Raw genomic sequence first — 23,276 nt, forward strand, 5'->3', positions numbered from 1 at the left:
GTGGGTGACATTAAACACATCGGGTGGTTTCCAGCAGCTGGAGGGCCATGCTGGCAGGCTGGAGGCCCTTTGCTTCTTTGCAGGTGAGCAGCATGAGGACCTGGGCAAGAGGTTTGTAATCCGAAGCGGGGACTGGATTTTCCTGATGCCTACCTGCTACCCAGGGGAACACACACACACCACAGCAACTCTCTATGAATTTGAACTCAGAGCTCCAGGATCCAGACCACACATTCTTCCTTCAGCCTCCTCTCCCCTCCACCCAGGGCATCAGCTCCTGCCCTGACAGCCTTTCTGGATTGCAGCTAGGATCAAGAGAAAAAAAATACATGAGGTATTTTTTTTTTTAATAAACGCTATGCACTTGCAACATAAAGGTTGGTTCATGGACCAGCAGCAACAGCATCACTCGAGAGCTTGCTGGCAATGCAGAATCCCAGGCCCCACCCCAAACCTACTGGATCTGAATTTGCATCTGGCCTCCACTGCCAGCTGAACTCCAATGGCATGTGATTTGCATGAGAGGTACTGCAATACGCTAACAGAAATATGGTATGGGCCAGGGGGAAATGTGTGGTCTGGATCCTGGAGCTCTTGAGTTCAAATTCAGCTCAGCCACGAAGTTCTTCCTGGCCTTGGGAGGTGGCTGGGGCCTCCGTTTCCTTAGTAGAAGAAGTGTCACTCTGCCACAGTATGAGAATTGGAATGGAGAGGAGAGGGAGCACAGGGCAAAGGGCTGAGCGGCAGGGAGCCCCTTCCCAGTGGTGTAAAGGGAATGGGTCAGATAAGACAATGGAGAAGAGCAGGGAGAGATCAACGCTTCCCCCTGCCAGCCCTGCTCACCCCCACCCTACCCCTTCCCTCCCCAGTCACCAAAGCTTCTTGGTGTGGACCCTCAAGTCAGCTGTGGGCCAAGGTAGCTGAAAAGTGGACAGTCCTACTTAGTTGTCAGATATCCAAAGTGGCACCTTGAGGCCCGGGGGGTCTTCAGCCTGGCCCAGGCTGCAGAGTATCCCCTGTAAACGCAGGACTAAGCTCAGTAAGTAGATCGGGAAACCCTGGAGTAGCCCCGTCCTCCAGGTTGCAAAGGGGACAGTTGAGAGGATCTTGCAGACTGTCTTGGAGGCATTGTCTGCACACTTAAGAGTGGTATTCTCATCACACTGGCTTTTCTATTAAGCAAGCTTCTTGACATAACTTGAAGGTGAGGGTACTTGACCTGTGTTTCGAAATTTTCCTGCAGTGCTGGGAAATGGACAGCATCACACTTGACAAGACTCCATTCAAGTAATTACCCAGAGAGAGAGATTATAATTGCAAGAATGTAAGTGCTCCATTGTGGGTTTTAAAAATACCCACTTGATGGGGCTGTGGTGAGCATTCAGTGTGATAACGTGGGGCCCACTCTTCGCACAGGTTTGCAGTTAGCTTTGTCCCCACAGTCTTGCAGATGAATCGAAGGCTCTGCTCTGGCCCAGCAGCCCCTTCCTTGGCCTCCACCAGCAGCTGAACTCTAATGGCTCTGCTAATCGATGTTTCAAGTCCACGGTGATGGAGCCATGAATCCTGATCCCAAAAGCTGGACTCAGGGCTTAGGGTGTTCTTTTCAGAAAAAGCTCTTCTATTGTCTTCAAGAAACACAAGCAGCTTGGCCCTATGTGCTTTTCTAGCTGAACCCAATCCCTTGAGGAAGTCAAGTTAAAGAAGTCCTTTCTGACAGTAGTTTTAAATGCTCCCATGTGCGCATTCAAAACCTTGAGACTATACACATCAGCAAGTGAAATACAGCGCGGGAGAACTCACTGACTGCTGACAGGTGGTTGAGTGAATTCCTAGCCCCAGTTCTTCACCACTCCTGGACTCACAGCCTTGCAGGGCCTCATTTTGGGCAGAGTAGTTCCCCAACCCTTGAACTTGGGCTTAATGGCGTGACTCGTTTTGACCAACTGAAAGTGACAGCATTCCAGTTCCGGGCTGAAGAGGTCTCATATGTTTCAGCTATCACCATAAAAAGGACTTCCCCTGGCAGCTGCTGTCCATCAGGCTGGGATCCAGAATGAACACACGTGAAGCAAAGTCACCCCGGCTGACTCACACCACAGGCTAGCAGTGGACGTCAACGCTGCTGTAGCTGCCACAGCTCAAAACAGCCACCCAGCCAAGCCCAGCCTAGATCAACAGGGCGGCTTTAGTCTGCCTCCTGACCCTCAAGAAAATAAAAACAAAAACAATTGTTTTAAGCCACTATGTTTTGGGATAGTTTATTACACAACATTATCATGGCTGTGGCAAACCGGTGTACCATGTGATTGATGTGAAAAAATAAAATTGGAGGAAGAGAAACAGGGAGGGGGAAAAGGAGAACAAGAGAGAGGGAAGGTGAGATATTGTTGGCTCGTTGTGGCTAACGAATGATATAGCCTGCTGCGTGTCCTCATGTTGAGGTACACGTGGTGATAACATGCCAGGGTGTCACATGGCCCAGCCACACCAGCTGCACGTAGTCCTGGAAACTAAGCTAAGATCCACTTCAGCCTAGAAGTGGGGGAGTTTGCAGAGATACAGAAAAGCAACTGCAGAGCTAACAGCACCCAGAGAGTGTAAACCAGATCTGCACTGGCAGAGAGAGATCAGGGATCTGAAGTTGTATCCAGCTGGTACCATGGCACAGCTTTGGAAGGTGAGACAGAACTGGTCAGGCTGTTAGTCTTGGGCCAAATCCGGCAAGAGAGAGCCAGAATTAAACCTGTTTCCTGCAGGAGGGACTGGCAGGGACAAGGTGGGTGCCGGGTTTTGGGAGGCAGAAACTTGAGGTAGCAGGAATGAATCAAGTAGACACAGGGCACCCAGTGGTGGTAGTTAGGGAACCTGGGTCCTGTGTGGCACTTGCCCAAAGTGAATTTTAGAGGGACTCTGACCAGCCCTGTCCCACCTTCCAAAGCTGCGCCCCTGATTCCAGCTGGATGTAACCTCAGATCCCTGATCTTCTTCCTCACTGCCAGTGAAGACTGAGAGGAGGATCTCCCCACTATATTCCTTGGAAAAGAGTCCCTTCCTACTTGGGCACTTACGAAGTATTTCATTCTCTGGGGTGGCATCTCACTTTTTTGTGTAACAGAGGACTGTGAGACTCTCTCAATCCATGCTGGTTTCAGATACACGTTGGGATCGCCTGGCAGAGCTGGTAGAAGGGAGTTTTGTCGTTATTCCTGGGAGTGTAGCTTCACTGTGCAAGGGCTGGACAGCAGATAATGAGACTTAACGATGACTTTTAAAGCATCACAATGAGGGTTTACGCAGTGAGATCACAAGCGCTTGAAGTGGGGCTATTCTAATGTTGCATAAATAAGGCCTTGGGCTTGGGATTAATTTTCCAGTGATGGCATCTTCTACAGATGTCAAAAGTGGGAAAATGGACATCGTGGAATATTCCGGGTCACCTTACACCCAGCATCTATAGTATTTCACACAATTCTCATGGAAAGACTCCTGACTCAGGCTTCAGTAACTTGGCTTTGGGTCTCAACAGTGATTGATGTGTAGAAAATATAAATAAATATTTGCATGTTGAATGAATGAATGAACTTCATTTTGATACAGCCTCTATGAACGCCATTGTGGGGCCCTGAGATGTCATCCCACAGACCAGTGGGTGCTCTACATTACCGTCTGGGATGGCAGGGAACAGACCAAGGGAAACAGTGCGAAGGAGAAAAATGTGGGTCATTGGGAAGGACACAGGCCTGGCACCCATGGCCATCAATCAGAGAAACTGATGCTGGGTGGGGAGGAGAGCCTTTCTTCCCAAGGACTGGAGCCAGGTCTGGTGGCCTGCGGGCTAGACCTCTCCCAGGCTGGGTTACCCATGGTGCTGTTGTGGTGGTGGTTGTTGATGTCGTTTTAATGTAAGACTGTCCAGAGATTTGACCTCTCTTCCAAACCAGAAGGCCTCGTCCTACAGGACCCCCAGCCCACAGCACCTCAGATCCCTCCCTTCCTCTACACAGGACAGGAAGTCGTATAACTTCCCAGGTGGCCTGAGACCTCCTTAGTCTCTGTTGCCATTTGTTGTGGCATTTGGACTGTAGCTTTTCTTACAGTAAAATACTATTAATATGCATGTCTGTGTCAAAAGTGGGACAATGAAATGGGAAAGAGGATTTGTATTGTGATCTCGAGGAAGGTTCCTAGTTGTTTAACACAGAGATACTAAGGCAGGCTCCTGACCTCTTTTGCTGCCTGGACGTGAGCCCCAGGCCTCAGCCTACTGCTGGCCTCCCCTCCCCAACCACCCCACACTTCCCTCTGGGGGGTCTCTCCTTCCGAGCGAGAGCAAAGCAGACTGGACCCATCTTTTAGTTCTCAGTCTCAAGGGAGAAGAATGGTGGAAACTCCCAAAAGAGAACTCAAATGCTCAAACACCCAGAGATTTCAGGTGGCTAGTACCAGAGCCCAGCCTGTTTTGTGGTGAGGCCCCATTCTTCCTACAAATACACCCCAACTCTTGCCAAGAACGCAGAACTTCACACTAGAGGGGGTTACCCACCAGCCCTGTGGACTTTCTGCAGTTTTAGGGTCTCAAACAGATCTACCCAGGCTCCCAATATGAACATCAATGTCTGATTATCTTTAAAAAATACAGTAAGATTATATCGCTAACTTTAAACCTTCTGTTTGTTTTATATATCATTGTGAGCAAAAGCCCAGGTCCTTTGGAATGCCCACAGGCCCTGCGCACCCTCCTTCCCCCACACAGCCTGCCTCCCTCCAGCTCCCTCTGCCCTTCTGGCCCCATCTGTAGCCCTCACTCACTCCTCTGGTTGCATACCCTTCCTCCTCGGTGCTCTGCAAACGCCTGCCCCAGGGCCTTTGCACTGCCTGTTCTCTCTGTCCAGTACTCTTCCCCACATTGCTGCCTGGCTCCCGTACTTCATTAGTTCCTTCAGGTTCCAAGTCCCACCTTAGCAGAGAAGCCCTTCTTGACCACACTACTTAAAGTGGCCTTCGTCCCCTACTTCACTCCACAGTCTTCACAGCACCCAACATGGTATGTATGTAACTGTTTAATGTTCATCTCCCTTCCATGAGAACAAAGGTTTCCTTTTTTCTCACTGCCTCTCCCTGGGTTCTCTAGCAGCATTTGGCGTGTAAAAAATGTGAGTTAATATTTGGTGGGTGAATAAATGAATGAATGAATGAATGATAAGCATTAGAAGCAGCCAGCAAAAATGAATTCCTTTGGACTCTAGGTAGCTTCAGATATAATGAGGCATAAGCAATAAGGTCAAGGAGCATCTCAGGACCAAAAGTTGGAGGCAGCCAGGCCTCGGGACAGTCTAGAAATGAGAACACAGGATTCTCTCTGTCACTCACGCTGGCTTCTTCCTGAAAATTTCATCCATTTCTCTTTCTCAGCAGAGCAGCTTTTTCTCTTAGCCCACGTGGAGGACAGAAGATGGCTGCCTGGTTCTTTCTTATAAATCCAGCTATCCAGTTAGTGCCTCAATATCTCTCTTTCCAAATCTGCCAGGTGCCCATCTTTGGTCCTATCCATGTGGCCAGGAAAGTGAGGTCATATTCACAAGCAAGATTTCCAGGAGCTCCCAGACAAGAGCTGGGGAGACACTGCAAAATCTCGTCCAATGGGAGATTTCTGCTCTCTCAGCACAAAAGGTTGCTCCAAGAAAGGGAGCCGCCCTTTCAGCCCTTTCAGTTTGAGGTTCAGGACAAGCCTGCTCCAGACCTCAAAACGAATCTCCATCCCAACCACCCTAGGCCCCGTGGGTGCCGTATCCAGCCCACTAGCAACTGCGCTTGCAGTTTGAAATATTGCCACGAGAGGGCACTCCAAAGCAAGAAGCGCATTCTCTGAAACTCCAGCCCTCAGAATGCAGCTCACCTGCGGTGGGCCCAGCTAGGTTGACTGTAGGAGGCCGGCAATGCTGGCAGAGACAGACAGGACAGGGACCCTCGATCCCAGAACTCTTGGCCTGCTGCCCAGGCCCTGCCGTGTCTCAGGAAGGATGGCACACTCCCAGGCAAATCCATTCACTGTATTTTTTTTTTTTTCCAGACAGAGTCTCACTCTGTGGCCAAGCTGGAGTGCAGAGTGACATGGTCTCTGCTCACTGCAACATCCGCCTCCCGGGTTCAAAGAGTCTCCTGCCTCAGCCTCCCGAGTAGCTGCGACTACAGGTGTGTGCCACCACGCCTGGCTAATTTTTTGTATTTTTAATAGAGACGGGGTTTCACTGTGCTAGCCAGCATGGTCTTGATCTCCTGACCTCCTGACCCTCCTGCCTCTGCCTCCCAAAGTGCTGGGATTACAGGCATGAGCCACTGTGCCTGGCCTCACTGTATTTTAAGCTGGAAGATTGGCCCAGGGGAATTTTCAGAGGGGTGCAGGGCAACTTGGCTAGAGGCCAACCTAACGACTACATTAAATGCAGGCAAAACGGGGGGAGACTCTAAAAGCTCTGCACCATAAACATCAACAGGGTTAGTGTTAGGAAACCAAGAGCTTTGATTTTTTTCACTTTGCATATTTATGTTTTCTAAATGTTCTAATGGACATGTATTGCCTGTATAATTCCTCTTGCTAATGTACCTTTTTGGTTATTTTCAGTTAGGGGCTTTTATGAACAAAGCTGTTTTGAACATTGTGTACAAGTCTTTGTGTGGACATGTTTTCATTGCTGTTGTGTAAATGACAATGAGGGGAATTAATGGATAGGAATATCTTTAACTATAAGAACAGCCAATAGTTTTCCAACGTGGCAGTACCATTTTAAATTTCCAACAGAAATATGTGATAGTTGCTCCATATTCTTGCCAACACTTGGTGTAGTGAGCGCTTTAAATTTTAGCCATTCTAGCGAGTGTGAGGTGGTACTCCACTGTGGCATTGTTTTACATTTCCCGGATGACTAAACACGTTGAGAGTCCTTCTTGTGTGCTTACTGTCTACTCATATATTTTGCTTTGTGACGCATTTGCTCAAACCTTTTGCCCCGTTTTAAACTGGATGGGTTTGTCTTTTTCATATTGTGCTGCAGGCATTCTTTACAAGTCCTTTATCAAATATATGCACAGTATGAAGTAAAGGTAGAGGTTCATTGTTTTCCATTTGGATTATGTAATTTCCTGTGCATGCTATAACAAATTACTGTAAACTAGATAGTTTAAAACAACAGGAATCTATTCTCTCACAGTTCTGGAGACCAGAAGTCTGAAACCACTGTCACTGAACCACATTTAAGGTGTCAGCAGGGTTGTGCTGCCTCTGGAGGCTCTAGGGAAGGATCCTTTTCTTGCCTCTTCCAGCATCTGGTGACTGCCAGCAATCCCTGGCTTGTGGCTGCATCACTGCAATCTCAGCCCACACAGTCACATTGACTTCTTCTCTTCTATGTGTCAAATATTCCTCTGCTTCCCTCTTATAATGATACTTGTGTTTGAATTTAGGTTCCATACAGATAATCCAGGATATCTCATAGTCTCAAGATCCTTAATCACATCTGCAAATATTCTTTTGCATAAAGGTAATGATATGGTCTGGCTGCGTTCCCACCCACATCTCATCTTGAACAATAGCTCCCATGATCCCCACATGTCATGGGAGAAAGCCAGTGGGAGGTAATTGAATCATGGTGGGTATTTTCCCTTGCTGTTCTCGTGATAGTGAATCAGTCTCATGAGAGCTGATGGTTTTAGAAGGGGCAGTTCCCCTGCGCACGCTCTCTTGACTGCTGCCTTGTAAGGCATGTTTTTGCTCCTCCTTCACCTTCTGCCGTGATTGTGGCCTCCTCAGCCATGTGGAACTGTGAGTCCATTAAACCTCTTTTTCTTTATAAATTACGCAGCCTGAGGTATGACTTTATTAGCATGGTGAAAGCAGACTAAATCAGGTAACATTCACAGGTTCCAGGGATTAGGATTATCTTTGGGCTAATTGTTTAGCCTGCCACGTGGATCTTCAGTAATTCCAGCATCAGTTGAAACAACTATCTACCCCTATTGAATTACCTTAGTTCCTTTGTGGAAACCCAATTGACCATATATGTTTAGGTTTACTTGTGGGATTTCTATTCTATCCCTTTAATCTCTCTGCCTATCCTCATGCCAACATCACACAGTCTTAATTACGTAGCTTTATACTGTCTTGAAATTAAGTACTCCAGTGTTACTCTTCCAACTTTATTCTTTTCAGTAAAAAATGGAGGCCAGGCGCAATGGCTCACACCTGTAATCTCAGCACTTTAGGAGGCCGAAGTGGGTAGATCATGAGGTCAGGAGATCCAGACCATCTCCAGCCTGGGTGACAGAGCAAGACTCTGTCTAAAAAAAAAAATGGATATTCTAAGCCCTTGCATTTCCATATATATTTTAGAAACATCATGTCAATTTCACAAAAAAGAAAATTTTACCTACATAAAAGCCTGCTGGAATTTCTATTGAGATTGCCTTGAATCTGTAGATCACTTTGTAATGTATTAGCAACTTAATATATCTTAAAATTCAGTCTCAGCAGGGCGCAATGGAACATGCCTGTAATCCCAGCTCTTTGGGAGGCTGAGGCAGGCGGATCACAAGGTCAAGAGATCGAGACCATCCTAGCCAACATGGTGAAACTCCCATCTCTACTAAAAATACAAAAATTAGCTGGGGATGGTGGCAGGTGCCTGTAGTCCTAGCTACTCAGGAGGCTGAGGCAGGAGAATTGCTTGAACCTGGGAGGCGGAGGTTGCAGTGAGCCAAGAATGTGCCCCTGCACTCCAGCCTGGCAACAGAACAGAGGTCCGCTTAAATTTCTCTCAGCAATATTTTGTGGTTTCAGTCTATATGTCCTGCATGTGTTTTCATAATTTATTCCTAAATGTTTCAGTTTGGATACTACAGTGTTATTTGAAAACAGCTGGATGTTATTGAAGTTTCCCTTTAACTGGTGCGGCTGATATTTATAAATGCGGTTGATGTTAACTACACTCCGGTCTAGCAGTTGTTTGTAGATTCCTTAGTTCTTTCTACATAAACAATGTTGTGCATGAATAAAGCAAGTTTTGCATCTTTCTTTCCAATCTTGATATCTTTCTTTTCTTCTTTCTTCCCTTCTTCATTACACTGGCTAAGACTCCCATCGTGAGATTAAATCGAAGTGGCTCCAAATTCAAAACAGCAGCACTAAGCATGATATTTGTTGGTTTTTTCTACAGAAAGCTTTAGAAGGTTGAGGAAGTTTCCTTTATTCCTAAATTGCTCAGCATTTTTAATCAAAACGTGTATTGATATTCCCACACAATATTTTTCACTTATTCTGTATATATGGTAAATTAATTGATTTTCAAATGTTGAACTCACCTTATATTAACCTCACAAGGTCATGACATAAATCTATTTTATATATTTGTGGATTTGACTGCTAGCATTTTGTTCAGGATATTTGCATGTATGTTTGTAAGAGATATTTTTCTGTAGTTATTTTTTAATACCTTTGTCAGGTTGGTATCGAGGTGATATTGATATATTCTGAATATCAATTCTTTGTCAGTTACGTGTATGGCAAGAATTTTCTCCTACTATGTGGTTTGACTTTTTATTCTTGTCATGGTGCCTTTTATTGAGCAGAGATTCTTAATTTTATTATGCTTGAGTAATTAATAAAGTTTTCTTTTCGGTTTAAGTGCTTTTTTTTGCCTTTGCTTGAGGCTTATGGTCTTTAGTTGCATATTCCAGGAAGTCGGAAAAGGTCCAGTTCGCACTACTCAGGGTGTGTTAGAAGGCAGCTGGTGGCTCACGCCTGTAATCTCAGTACTTTGGGAGGCCAAGGCCGGCAGATTGCTTGAGGTTAGGAGTTCAAAACCAGCCTGGCCAACATGGTGAAACCTCATCTCTATTAAAAATATAAAAACGAGTTGGGCATGATGACTCATGCCTATATTCCCAGTTACTCAGGAGAGTGAGACAGGAGGATCACATGAACCTGGGAGACAAAGGTTGCGGTGAGCCAACATAGTGCCACTGCACTTCACTCTGGGCATGGGTGACAGAGTAAAACTCTGTCTCCAAAAAAGAAAGAAAGAAAGAAGCCAGCTGGCACACCCTCGAGTTTTGGGTTATTCTTGAAAGTACCTTGGATAAACACTAAAGGCTATTTGGGTTTTTAGATTAATATTCAATTTACTGAAATAAATTTAGAAATCTAGTAATCCGTAAGTTCTTAGCTTTAATTAAAATCCTAATATTCTATTTATAAAGCTAAAGAGATTTTTACAACTTGGTTGAGCAAATTCTCCTAAATAGTTTAGGATACATGTATATTAACATAATCGAATTTCCTTTTGTGTGTATGTGTGTATATAAACATCTAAACATTGTCAATTTTCTTCTTAAACACTGCATGTGTCTCTAACAAGCAAAGACTTCCCATGAACACAGATGAATTTTATAAATCTAATAAAATAAACAGATAATTTTGAATGTTAAGTTTTCTTAAACAGTATTTGTTAATAAAATTGTTTTTTTTTTAATTGCATTTTGGGTTTTGGGGTACATGTGAAGAACATGCAAGATTGTTGCATAGGTACACACATGGCAGTGTGGTCTGCTGCCTTCCTTCCCCTCACCTGTATCTGTCTTTTCTCCCCATGCTATCTCTTCCCACCTCCCCACCCCCTGTCCCTCCTGCATTTCCCCCCAACAGATCAATTGTTTTTAAAGTAGAATGCCTTTCAACTTTATAATCATAAGATTAAGTCTCTTATGGAAGTACATCATTAAAATTGGAATTATAACTAATCTGTCACACATGCCAAGTTCTTATACACAAGTTAAATATCTCAATATGTACAAATCAGTCCTAACACTAATGCCAAAAATGTTAATGCCATTGGTTTTTATTTTATTTTCTCCATAAATAATTATAAGCATTTCTAGGTTTTTAACTAAGGCAGTAGTTTTTAGCAGACAGTATTTTTCAACTATTAATACAAAGGCTCAGTTTCCTTGATGAGTTATAGTGTGGTCAGGACTTTGAAAAATGGTCTAAGACTGGAATTGGATTACGCTAAGGAAGGACAAACTTTCCAGGTAACCACGTCAAAGGCACGCTCACTCCACACCTGGACTCCATTGCACAGGTAGTTGAAAAGACACAGAATCTAAGTCAAGCCACCTGTGCTAGAATCCTTTTGCCAACCCCAGCGAGCTGTGTGACCTCTGCTAACCCTCAGTTTCTTGGTGATTAAACGGGCATGATGGTTTTTCCAATTCAAGGTTGTGGTGAGGACTAAATTAAATAGCACAGGAGATGAAGGACTTTGGAGCTGTGGCAGGCAAGCGTCACCCACAAGGTAATCAATAAATATTGATTGACTGAAAAGTTTAGGCGAACTCTTATCATTATTACTTTTTTATTTTTTGAGATGGAGTCTTGCCCTATCGCCCAAGCTGGAGTGTAGCAGCATGATCTCACCTCACCACAACCTCCGCCTCCTGGGTTCAAGAAATTCTCATGCCTCAGCCTCCTAAGTAGCTGAGATCACAGGCATGTGCCACCATGCCCAGCTAATTTTTTTGTATTTTAGTAGGACAGGGTTTCACCATGTTGCCCAGGCTGGTCTATGAATTCCTGAGTTCAGGCAATCTATCCACCTCAGCCTCTCAAGGAAACTGAGCAAATGGGACCCTTGTTAGTTCTTGAAGAAATATTTTAATCAATTTATCTGGCACTATTCAGAGATCATATGCTATTTGTTAAGTATTTCATTATCATTAGGGAGCAACTAATTGACAATTAATTTACAGGATTACACACTTAATTAATCTGGTAATTTTTAATTTTGGTTAAATTGAAATGTGCAGATGTGCATAAATCATCATTAGAATTGTCCTAACCAACAAAGCCTTCGAATTTGCTGCTAATGGTCGAAATGAAGTGGAGACCCACCTGCCTCTCAATTTGGAAGTGTCCAATTCACTTCCATGGCTCCTGCCCTGCTGAAGACACAAAGCCAGTTATCATCTCAGGAGGCAGGAGTGTGGAGGGGGTAGTGGAGGAGGGCAGAGACCTCCCCAGTCACTTCTTTTGCCTTTTTTTTTTTTTTTTTCCAAAATAAAAGACCATTTCTTAGAGAAGAAAAAAAAAAAAAAATACAAAGGCAGTAGGCCAAGGCAGTAGTTTTTAACAGGATGGTACTGCCCCCTAGGGAGCATTTGGGAAATGTGACGGTGTGCTTTTAGTAGTCAGCAACTGGTGGGGGATGCTGGTATTTAGTTCTTGGGACAGGGGCCTGACATCCTGAAATAGGTAAGACAATCCTGCATAATTAAAAGTTACCCTGTATAAGTGTCAAAGTTCTTTTCATACAAGCAAAATGCTCATAATTATTTCAGCCTAGAACTTAACCATGTTTTAGTTATTGTTGGCATAGTTTTAATATAGATTGAATTTGTAGGAATTTTGTTATCTTGCAAATAAGGGAGAAATCATACTTAATTTGTTCCAAACTTTACCAAGAGTTATTCACCATTTCAGAAAATCATATCACTGGTAGCAGTGCTGGATTTGCAGTTGTCCCATTCATGGTGATCAGATGTGGATATACGTATATAAATAGATGGATATGTTTCTTAAGTCCTTGTTTTAAAACATCAAATATAAAAAATAAGCATTGGCTGGGTGCAATGGCTCATACCTGTAATCCCAGTACTTTGGGAGGCTCAGGCGGGTGGATCACGAGATCAGGAGTTCGAAACCAGCCTGGCCAACATAGTGAAATTCTGTCTCTACTAAAAACACAAAAGTTAGCTGGGCATGGTGGTGCGTGCCTGTATACTCGGGAGGCTGAGGCAGAAGAAACGCTCAAACCCAGGAGGCGGAAGTTTCAGTGAGCCAAGATGGCACTGCTGCACTCCAGCCCGACAGAGCAAGACTCCATCTCAAGAAAAAAAAGAAAGGCATTAAGAATTTACCATTGAAGGGCCGGGCGCGGTGGCTCAAGCCTGTAATCCCAGCACTTTGGGAGGCCGAGGCGGGTGGATCATGAGGTCGAGAGATCGAGACCATCCTGGTCAACATGGTGAAACCCCGTCTCTACTAAAAACACAAAAAAGTAGCTGGGCATGGTGGCGCTTGCCTGTAATCCCAGCTACTCAGGAGGCTGAGGCAGGAGAATTGCTTGAACCCAGGAGGCGGAGGTTGCGGTGAGCCGAGATCGCGCCATTGCACTCCAGCCTGGGTAACAAGAGCGAAACTCCGTCTCAAAAAAAAAAGAATTTACCATTAAATATTGTATCATCTTAAATCCAAACTTACATGGGTGCGAACAACTCATTCCTTCATTATACCTTCTGGTGTAATAGTGCTTGACCATGTGCATATTGAAATATACACTTTCATTACAAATAATTTTATTTCTCTTCTGTTTGGGCAATACCTTGTGTGCAACTATAGCAGATGATGTTATCTATGAATTTCATTTCAGGATAGTAGAAAACTTTACAAAGTATTTTTAATCTTCACGAAAAATGTGTAGCCCTGGGTTAACAATTCTGATACTGCTGTGCACAGTCAGATTTTAAATCAAATAATGAATTTATAAGATTGAAACAGTGTGCTCTTGTTGCCAAAAGAGGGAGCTTTTGGAATAGAACAGAAAATATCCAAACAGATATACTGGCCAGTGAGATTTGAATATAAGGAGGGGATATCAAATCAATGACTTGATTTAATAACAGTAATGGAACAACTGGCCAAGACATTTATGAATACGTAAAACACTGTGTGTACGAATCTAAATTCCAGATGGATTAAAGAAAATCTTAAATAACAAACCCCCAGAAGAACCTAAAGAAAATACAAGTGACAGTGTACTGAACAGCCAGTAGAAATGGCCTTTTCTAAAGGCAAAAGCAATAAAGTAAAATATTGGTAAGTTTGCATAAATATTAAACACTTTTCTATGAAAAAAAAGACACCAAAAAGGCAGCAATGAACTAGAAATAAAAATTTGCAACATCTATAAGAATGGATGAAGATAATTAATATATCATGAATTCCTATATATCAATAAGGAAAAAAATACTTCAGTAAAACAAAGGTCCAAGAATATGAGAAGATAACTCACAAAATAAGGAGTACATGAGGCTAATAAGCTTAAAAACAGTTTAGTCTCACTCGTGGTAAAGGGAAGGGTATATTAAAAGAAGTCACATATTAAATCAACAAAGGGTTTTTGCCGTTGTTTCTTAACGACAAAGCTAATTGTTAGTGAGGAGCAGAAAAAAATAGATCCTCCTACAAACTTCTGGGAAAATGTAAACTGATGGCAATGTTTTAGGACGTCAACATAGCAACATAGATATTAGGTGCGATTAGGAAAAAAAAAATGCATACTTTCTGACCCAGCAGTTCCACCTCTAGCAATACACAGAAAATATCTGTGCCTCACAATGTTAGCACTCACTTCATGATAAGATAACTTATTAGGGCAAAAATTAGACCTTAAACCCTTAAAAGGGGGCCTGATACGTTGAATCCAGGGGGATGGAATGTTTAATGACAGTTCACTATCATGTTAAAGTTCTGGAAAAGGCAAGTGTGCGGGGATGGGATGGTTGCCAGGAGCGGGGACAGGGTGACTGCAAAAGAGCCTGAGAGAATTTGGTGGAGGGGCCGGGCATGTAAAAAAAATGGTTTGTATCAGAGCTGTCAAAGTCACCCTGACCCACAGAAGTGTACACTAAAAGGGTGAATTTTAACTTGTGTAAATGACATACGCCTTAATAAACTTGACTTTTAAAAAATCTTGTTGAAGAATATCAAACAACCTGGGTAAATCTAAATGGTTGAGTAGCTAAAGTGAGTAACCAGCAAAGCGGAGTGTGACGGGAACTTGCAGGTGGTGGAGGGGTGTTTACATATTCAGGCTGGAAGGAAAGGTCAGAATGTATTATGTTAGCGTCTCTCTGGAGGTGAAATTAAACACCGTTTTTCTCCTTGTATCTTGTTCGTTATTGTTGTGTTGGTTTCGGTTTTTGGTTTTGAGGTTTGTTTTTTTGTTTTGTTTTTGCAGCGTTGTTATTGGCGGGTTGGAGTCGGGGCGGGTGTTACAGCAATTTGGGAGAATGGCCCACTGGCTATGGCTTCTAGGTTCTTTCCAGCGCTTTTCTCTTGATGGATCCGTCGAGCGGGGCGGGAGAGCGCGGTGTGGGGAGGGCGGGGCCTGCGTCTTGCTGGGCAAAGGGTGCGGGCGTATCCCTGTTGGATGGAGGGGGAAGGAACACCCCAAGAAGGCTGACATTTCCTGGGTCGAGTTGGAACCCAGACGGCCTCACCTTGCTGAGTGAGTCTTGCTTCCCCAGGGGGCGGGCGGGCTGGGAGCCGAGCAGGCCTTCCCGACCCCAGCCCTGGAAGGGACGGGAAATAGCTTAGTTCCCTGATTCCATTAACCCGCTGATTACTGACTCCCTCCCTCTCCCTCCCTTTTCCTCTCTCTCTCTTCCTTCTCCCTTCTCCCCTCTGCTTTCCCCTGGCACTCTCTTTCTAGAAGTGGCAGCTGCTGCTGCAGTGGGAGGAGGTAAGTTACGTGGATCGATCGCTTCTGACTCTGGACCCTCACCTAGCCTGGTCCGGGGGTGCTGGGAGGCCAGAGATGAAGCGCTGAGCTGGCTCTCACCCCCTCACCCTCCACTCCCGAAGCTGCCTGAGTGAACCATAGGGGAAAGCAGCATCAAGATACTCCAGGGAAAAGCTCCCTCCCATTCAGGCCAGCTTCTCCTCTAGTCCTTATATAGAATAAACTAGAAGGAAGATTTCGTTTGAAAGAGGATTTGCAGCTAAACTCCACATGGCTCTTTTCACATTTATATTCAGACACACACACACACACACACACACACACACACACACACACACACACACAAAACTAGAGACCCAATGAAGGGTGTTGACTTTCACCGCATCACACAGCAAGTTAGAGACAAACCAGGGCTATGCCTGGCCTTCCTATGACATCTTTGCCTCACCTGGTTCCACACTCACCACCTCTTCTTCACCATGAGACCCCGAAGCTGCCATCTCCCTATTACTAAAGCTGACAGTCCCCAGAAACAGTCAAAGAATTCCTAAGGGGAGAGTTCCCTTCTCCTGAGCCCATCTCTGCACCCAGCCCACCCAGCTTCTCTCTCCCCACAGCCCTGGCAGTGGGGGCTGTGCCTGTGGTGCTCAGTGCCATGGGCTTCACTGGGGCAGGAATCACAGCGTCCTCCATAGCAGCCAATATGATGTCCCCAGCAGCCATCGCCAACGGGGGTGGGATTTCTGCGGGGAGCCTGGTGGCTATTCTGCAGTCGGTGGGTAAGTGTCCAGGACAGACCACCAGAACTGGGAAAAGACAGCCTGAGGCTGAGCCCAAGGGAGGCCTTCTCCTCGCCCTGCAGTTCTGTGACCCTCAGCTTCCTGGATCTTCAGTCTCTCCCTCACTGTCCCCTCTTCTGGCTCCTTCTGAGTGAGGTTTGGGGTGGGAGTGGAGAGGTGATGGGGTGCTGGGTAGGGAGAAGAGGAAGGGAACCCAGGCCAGAAGTGATGCCTGTGCTCTTTCACCTGGGTGACCTGGGCAAGGTCCCCTGCCCTCTCTGGGCCTCAGTGGCCTCCTGTGTAAAGTGAACACCCTGTAGCTCTTGGGGTCTGTCTGTGGATTACTTTCCGCCTCTCAGTTTCCGTGAATTCACCCCTGACTTGTCTTTTAGCTGCCTCTAGCAGTCTCTACCCAAAGCAGGGCCCCGGGGTTTTCAGGACGTGAAGGGGGGATCTGGGTGGGATTTCCAGGTCACTGCCTATCCCCTGTCCACATTCATTCTTTGTCTCCTCCCCAGGGGCGGCTGGACTCTCCACATTATCCAACGTCTTCCTGGCCATTGGTGGGTCAGTAATGGGGGCCTGCTTGGGGGGAAGGAGATGAGGCAATAGAAAATGTACCCCAAGGTGAACCTCTAAAACCCCCACTAAGGTCAGAGAAACATGAGAGAAACATGAGGAATAAAGGTCACGTGCAGATGCGCCTCACTGTGTTTACTTCTTGTAGCCCTGTTTGGAGTTGTGAGCTGGAGGTTGCCCGTTCTCTCCACCTCCCAGTCTGCCTTGTCATGGAGGGGCAGAGGGAGGGCTTAATGTTGCACAGCATTGGTAAGCAGAAGGCTTTGGTTGGTCTCAGCCTTACAAGGAAGGGCCGTATGACCCAGGGCCATTCATGGGCCTTCTGTGGGCCTCAATTTCCCCCTTATTCAATGTTGGCACTGTCACAGGTTCCTGGTGGGAGCGGGTGAGGGGTAGCCAGGGCACTTCAGGAGCCACTGACCTCAGAGCCCTCTGTTCTTCTTCATTAATGACACTAGACACCCAGAATGAGCAAGACACAGCCTTCCCTTGCCCAACCTCAAAGTCTTGTCAGAGGCTGACAAGCAAGCCAGCAGAAAGAGACAGTGCCAAGGGTTACATTCGGGCTCTGGGCACTTTGAGGGGAGGAGGCTGTCAGGAATGGTCACGAAACTGTGTCTGGAAGATCGAAGGAGAGGCTGAGTTCATGCGTGAGGACCTGGAGCCCTGACCACACCCTCGCTGTGTTAGTCTGTTTTGGGTTACAATAAAGGAATACCTGAAACTGGGTAATTTATAAAGAAAAGAGGCCAGGCACTGTGGCTCACGCCTGTAATCCCAGCACTTTGGGAGGCCAAGACAGGCAGATCACGAAGTCAGGAGTTTGAGACCAGATGGGCCAACATAGTGAAACCCCATCTCTACTAAAAATACAGAACAATTAGCCGGGCGTGGGCACCTGTAACCCCAGCTACTCATGAGGCTGAGGCAGGAGAATCACTTGAACCCAGGAGGCGGAGGTTGCAGTGAGTAAAGATAGTGCCGGTGCGGTCCAGCCGGGGCGACCGTGTGAGACTCCATCAAAAAGAAAGAAAGAAAGAAAAGCAGCCTGTTTGACCCACAGTTCTGCAGACTGTACAAGAAGCACGGTGCCAGCATTTACTTCTGGTGAGAGCCTCGGGAAGGGGACAAAGAAGGAGCAGGCGTGTCACATGACGAATGAGGGAGCAAGAGAGATGCCAAGCTAGTCTAAGCAGCTAGGTATCTTGTGAACAAATAGAATGAAAACTCACTCCTTACTGTGGGGAGGGCACCAAGTCATTCACGAGGAATCTGCCTCTATGACCCAAACACTAGGTTACACTTCCAATGCTGGGAATCACATTTTAACATGAGTCTTGGAGGAGACAAACATCCAAACTCTTATCAGTCACCTAAAGACTCAAGTCTTCGTTCATGTGACGGGTGCTAGAGTGGATGGGAGGGGTCCACATGGAGCCCCAGGAGACTATGATGACAGGAGAAACTTACCCGAACAAAAGTGACGCAGACCGTTATGTTCAGTGCAGTGATAGACTCCAACTAGCATGGGAGGAGTCAGAGAAGGTAGGGATCTGTTCTCATACCTGGGGAGCCTTCCTGGAAGAGGAGGCAAAAGGCCTGGACCTTGAAAGGTGAATGGAAGTCTGACAGAGGAGGAGGGAGGCAAAGGGAAAGATGTCCCAGGAAGAAGTAAGTCCCAGCTGCTCAGTGAGAGAACTGGAGAGGGATATGTAATTGGGTCTTTCCATGGCAGCGTGGGTGGAAGGCAGTAGCTCCAAAAAGCTATCAAGAGAAAGGGGACATCCGATGGGAGACCATCAGAGGCAGGAGGGAACTTCCAAGCATGGAGGTTTTACAGGGAGGCACCTCTGGTCTGGGTGACCCCCAGCTGTCCTTCTGCCCCCATGCATTTTAGGTCCCCTGTGCCAAGGCACGTGCATCCTCTGCTGTTCCTGAAACTCCCCTTTGCCCAGCTGGAGTGTAGTGGCACAATCATGGCTCACTGCGGCCTCAACCTCTTGACTCAAGTGATTCTCCCACGTCCGACTCCTGAGTAATTGAGACAACAGGTGTGCACCACCGTGCCTGGCTAAATGTTTGTGGGGGTTTTTTGTGTGTAGTGATGGAGTTTCATCATGTTTGAGACCAGCCTGGGATCAAGGGATCCCTCTGATCTCCCAAAGTGCAGAGATTGCAGGCATGAGTTACCTTGCCCGGCTGATAATCTCCTTTTTGCCATTTACATACCAAAATCACAGGAGTGATAGCTCAACACGTTCAGAAGCTTCACCAACACCCAGCGAGGAGGGGATTATGCCAGGGAGCTCATTGGGCCCCATTCTTAGAATTCGGTCTGTCACAAAGGCCAAGCTGAGGGGTCAGTGGTAAAGAATCAGATGAGAGCCATGCAGCCAAGGTGGGGTGAGGAGCTGGCTGCCAGAATGAAAACAGGCCCTGGGAACTGGAAGGCCTCACCTTCATGAGGGGAACAAGGGAGGAGGTCACAACCCACACCTAGAATAATGGATGCTCCGAGGTGACCTGCCTTGCATGACTGTTTACTGGGCTTCAGCCGGATGCAGGCTCATCCATCCTCCCAAACCCAGGTCAGACCTGCTTTCCTTTCCGAAAGGCTCGGGTTTCTAGTTAATGCAGGGGGTTTTACCTTTCACTTCAGTGAAGGTCTTCCAATGTTCTAATGAATGCCGTAACATCGAGGGAATTATTTGGGGAATGTGTACATTTTGTGGAGAGAAGTTTCACAGCTTTTTCCAGATTCCCCAAGGCATCAAAGAAAGGGGAAGGTGGGGGAAAAGAATCACATATTGAAAGAACACCCTGAGAAGGTTAATTCCTACGGCTGGATAGAAACCATGCTTCACTGACCCAATTAAGAGACATGGATGAGTTGTTGAATGTTTTTGAAACGCCTATAGCACTAGACTCACAGTTCTGCTTCCCTTTGGAAACCTAGGGTGAGGTGCACAGGGTTGTAGTGTCTGTGGTCACTGCACAGTTGAAAACCCTTCAGTGCCTCTCCAAAGTCCTCAGGATAAAATTCACACTCCCCTTCCTTGACATGCCTCTGGCCCCCCAAGGCATGGGCTGGCCCCTGTCATAGCACTTATCGGAGGTCAGTGCCCATGGCCATCTGCCTGTGGGGCCATCCCTTCAGCTCACCGTGAGGGCTGCCTAGGCAAAGACCGAGCTGTGCCCTTCTCTTCCTTGGGGTCCAGCCCTGTGCATGGACCACAGCATGTGCTCATAGACGGCGTGGAAAGGAGCAGCAAAACGACGTATGAACGAATTCCTGATACTCTGGGGCAGAACACATTGCAGTGATGAGAAGTGTCTACGAGGCCTTGTTCTGGTTAGGGAAGGACATTTCGGGACAAGGATCCTAAGGAAGAAAGGTCAGCGCCCTGACAAATTAAGGTTTCCTATTGGCTACTGGGTAAAAAGGGACGACTCAGGACATTCACGATGAGATGGGTCAGTGGCATATCTGAGCCTAAGCCAACCACTCGGGAAACAGCCACTGGATTTGCAGAGTGAGGGCGGGGTACGTGTGCAAAGATGTGAGGCTCTGGCTTTGGGGTAAGTGGCTAAAAACAGGTTGTTCGAACCCCCCCACCACCCCTCACTTCCTCCACTGCTTTCCCTGCTCTCGAGTCCTCACAGGAACTGAGCCAAACACAAACCCTGGTTGGGATCTTGAAGGCCATTTAGTTCAACTCCCATTTAGAGAGGCGCAAACAGACTGAGAGAGGAGGTGACCTGCCAGGGTTACATACGGAGTCAGTAGCAGGGTAGCGACAGCTTGTCTTCAAATTTAGATTCATTTCGGTTCATCATATCCCAAGTTTTTGTGATGACAGTGTGGGGAAAGAGAATTGAGCCCTAATGAACCCCTTCCCCCACCCCAAGTATCACACTGGGCCTGCCCCACAGCCAGCGAGAGGCAAAGCTTCTGGGAAGAGTCGCAACAATCCATCTTTATTTCTTATTTTCCTCTGGGGGTGCAGAATTTGGTGTATTTCACCCAAGGTGTATTTGCTATAGTTGGCTCCTCACTGGGTCAGGACGGATGGGCACCTTCTCTCCTGGCACGGTTCTCTTCTCTGCAGGGCGAGGGGCAGGGAACTAGAAGAAGCTCACAAAGCCAGCCGCCACGGCAGACCCAGTGGAGCCCAGGACTAACTTGGTCAACCTGGAGAGCCCAGTTGCTCCTGGGAAGGAGAGGGTGAACGCAGTGGGGCATGCCTGTCACGTAAGCTCTATGGGACAGGACTGTGGGGGAAGAGGCTCCAGCGACCCTCAGGAGGGCCGGAGGCCCAGAGACCCCACGCAGTCCCCTTGTGTTCCCAGCACCCTTGGGCGTTTGTTCTGGGCAAGGCTGCTGCAAGCATGAACTCTTGTAAATTCCAGAGCTGGAAGCAGCCTCGCTCTTCAGGGAAGGAGGCTGCACCCCAGAGGGGAGGAGACGCCCAGATAACCCAGCAAATCTGCTTCAGGATGAGTGTTCCTGAGCCCGCTGTCCCTGGCCAGGGCTCTTTCCCTCCCTCCCCGTCTCCCACAGGGCTGTTAGCTCATCAGAGAAATCCTGAGAGAATGGTAGAGAGAGACAGAGGAAGAGAGAGACGGAGACCCATGGGGTTGAGCTCAGGACGGGGCCGTTGGAGGCTCTTGCTCTCCTCATCGCCCTCCCCAGCAAGCCCTGCCAGGATGCTTACCCAGTGACTGCAGAGTAGCCACCTTCGCCATCGGCGATGGCGGCTGCAGACATCTCGTTGGCTGCTATGGAGTTCTCGGCCATTCCCACCCCAGTGAAGCCCCTGGCACCGAGCACCACAGGCACAGCCTGCACCACCGTGGCTGCGGGGAAGAGGAGCTGGGTCGGTTCGCGGGCTCAGGAGAAGGAACACCCCCACCCCCACCCGCCCCGCCCAACATACACTGGGTCAGGCTTGGGGACCTCAGGGAATCTGGAGAAAGAGGTGAACTCTGAGCTTAGGAGAGACTATGGGCACAGCCAGTAGGCACGACTCAAGGGGAGCACAGGCAGGCGGGGGAAGTAGAGGAAACGCTAGTGGGGTCACTGGGCACAGGGCTCTGGGCCAAGCTCTGACAGGCAGCAGGACCCTCCTTGGAAAAGTCACTTGACCTCCCGCTCAGTGTCTGCCTTAGCCAAATGCTGGAACAGGGGAGTGGTTGGCAAGTTTCTCATCTTTGCTTTCATCATTTGGGGAGCAAATCTCGTTAGAGGAGCAGATCTTGCCCTGGAGATTATGTAAGAGGCACATTCAGAGCAGCTCAAAGAGGCAGCTCGAGGCCTCCGAGGTGTTGCCACGGAGCACATCAGAAGCCACTAAAGCAAGGGGAGCTGAGCCCCACATCTCCTTCCTGTCTCCTGCGTTCAATCTCTATTGGTTCACCCTATGCAATCCTGGTGACAGTCCTGAATGGGCATTACCAACCCTTTCACTGGAGAGGAACGGGAGCTCAGAGGAGTTCAAAGACATGCCTACGGTCATTCAGTGAACACTCTGCCAAGGGGAAATGGCCCCTGCCCTGCCCACACACATTCCAGCTCCCAGTCTCCAGGTTCCCTGCTGCCAGCTTCCAGCACCGTTATTTCTAGTTCCTTGTTTCATATGTAGCCCCTCATCCCACCTCCTCCCCTGACCACCCACGCAAAGGGAGGCTTGGCACGGACAAGGTCGGCTGCTCCCCAAGTCCGCCTCCCTAGAGGCAGGAAGTTACTTGAGCCCCTTCCCCACAGACTCACCCCCACTCACAACTGTAGCAACCCTGGCTGGAAACCGAAAGAACAGTCTGTGAGTGGATTCACGTTGGCCTCCCCTCCACTGTCTGAGCCAGCTGCCCATCTAGTGGGAGGGGGCTGCCCCAGGTTGGGAGCCAGAAGAAGGGATGACCCCCTCTACCGCTCTGTTTCATTTCGGGAAGTGGAATTACTGAAGAAGGCGAAGATCACTGGGGGGTTTGACTCCGGTGCTGGTCCTGATTAATTTACGTGGTCTTGACCTAGTTGGTTGGTTGGTTGATTGGGAGAAATCAGAGGGTCTCTTTTCTTCCTCCTAAGCCAGGTTTAGTTCAAATAAAAGGCAAAACAAAAATGAACAAAACCTTCTAGATGTGGCTAGGAAGGCATGCTACTGTGACGTCCGTTCGCGGTAACACAGGATCCTTGGCAATGGAATTTAGGGCTAGGTGGTTTGACCGGGACAGGGAGAAGTGAAGAGGATGGGTGTCATGCTTTCTGAGCAGGGCTGTTAGCTCATCTGAAGCAGGGTCAGTGTTTATCAGTGACGGATACCGTGACTTTCTCCTGTAGTCCAGA

At 47.4% G+C, this 23,276-nt stretch overlaps 1 long non-coding RNA gene and 1 pseudogene across 1 annotated transcript in view; one reads left to right on the forward strand and one right to left on the reverse strand.

Moving 5' to 3' along the window:
* Positions 1–23,276, reverse strand: part of LOC141582641 (uncharacterized) — an 80,540-nt gene that overhangs the window by 24,892 nt on the left and 32,372 nt on the right. The gene's annotated exons all lie outside the window — the stretch shown is intronic.
* Positions 15,173–17,603, forward strand: LOC141583422 (uncharacterized; annotated as a pseudogene).

This window comes from Saimiri boliviensis, chromosome 2 (assembly GCF_048565385.1).
Source record: "Saimiri boliviensis isolate mSaiBol1 chromosome 2, mSaiBol1.pri, whole genome shotgun sequence".
Taxonomy (NCBI): Eukaryota; Metazoa; Chordata; class Mammalia; order Primates; family Cebidae; genus Saimiri; species Saimiri boliviensis.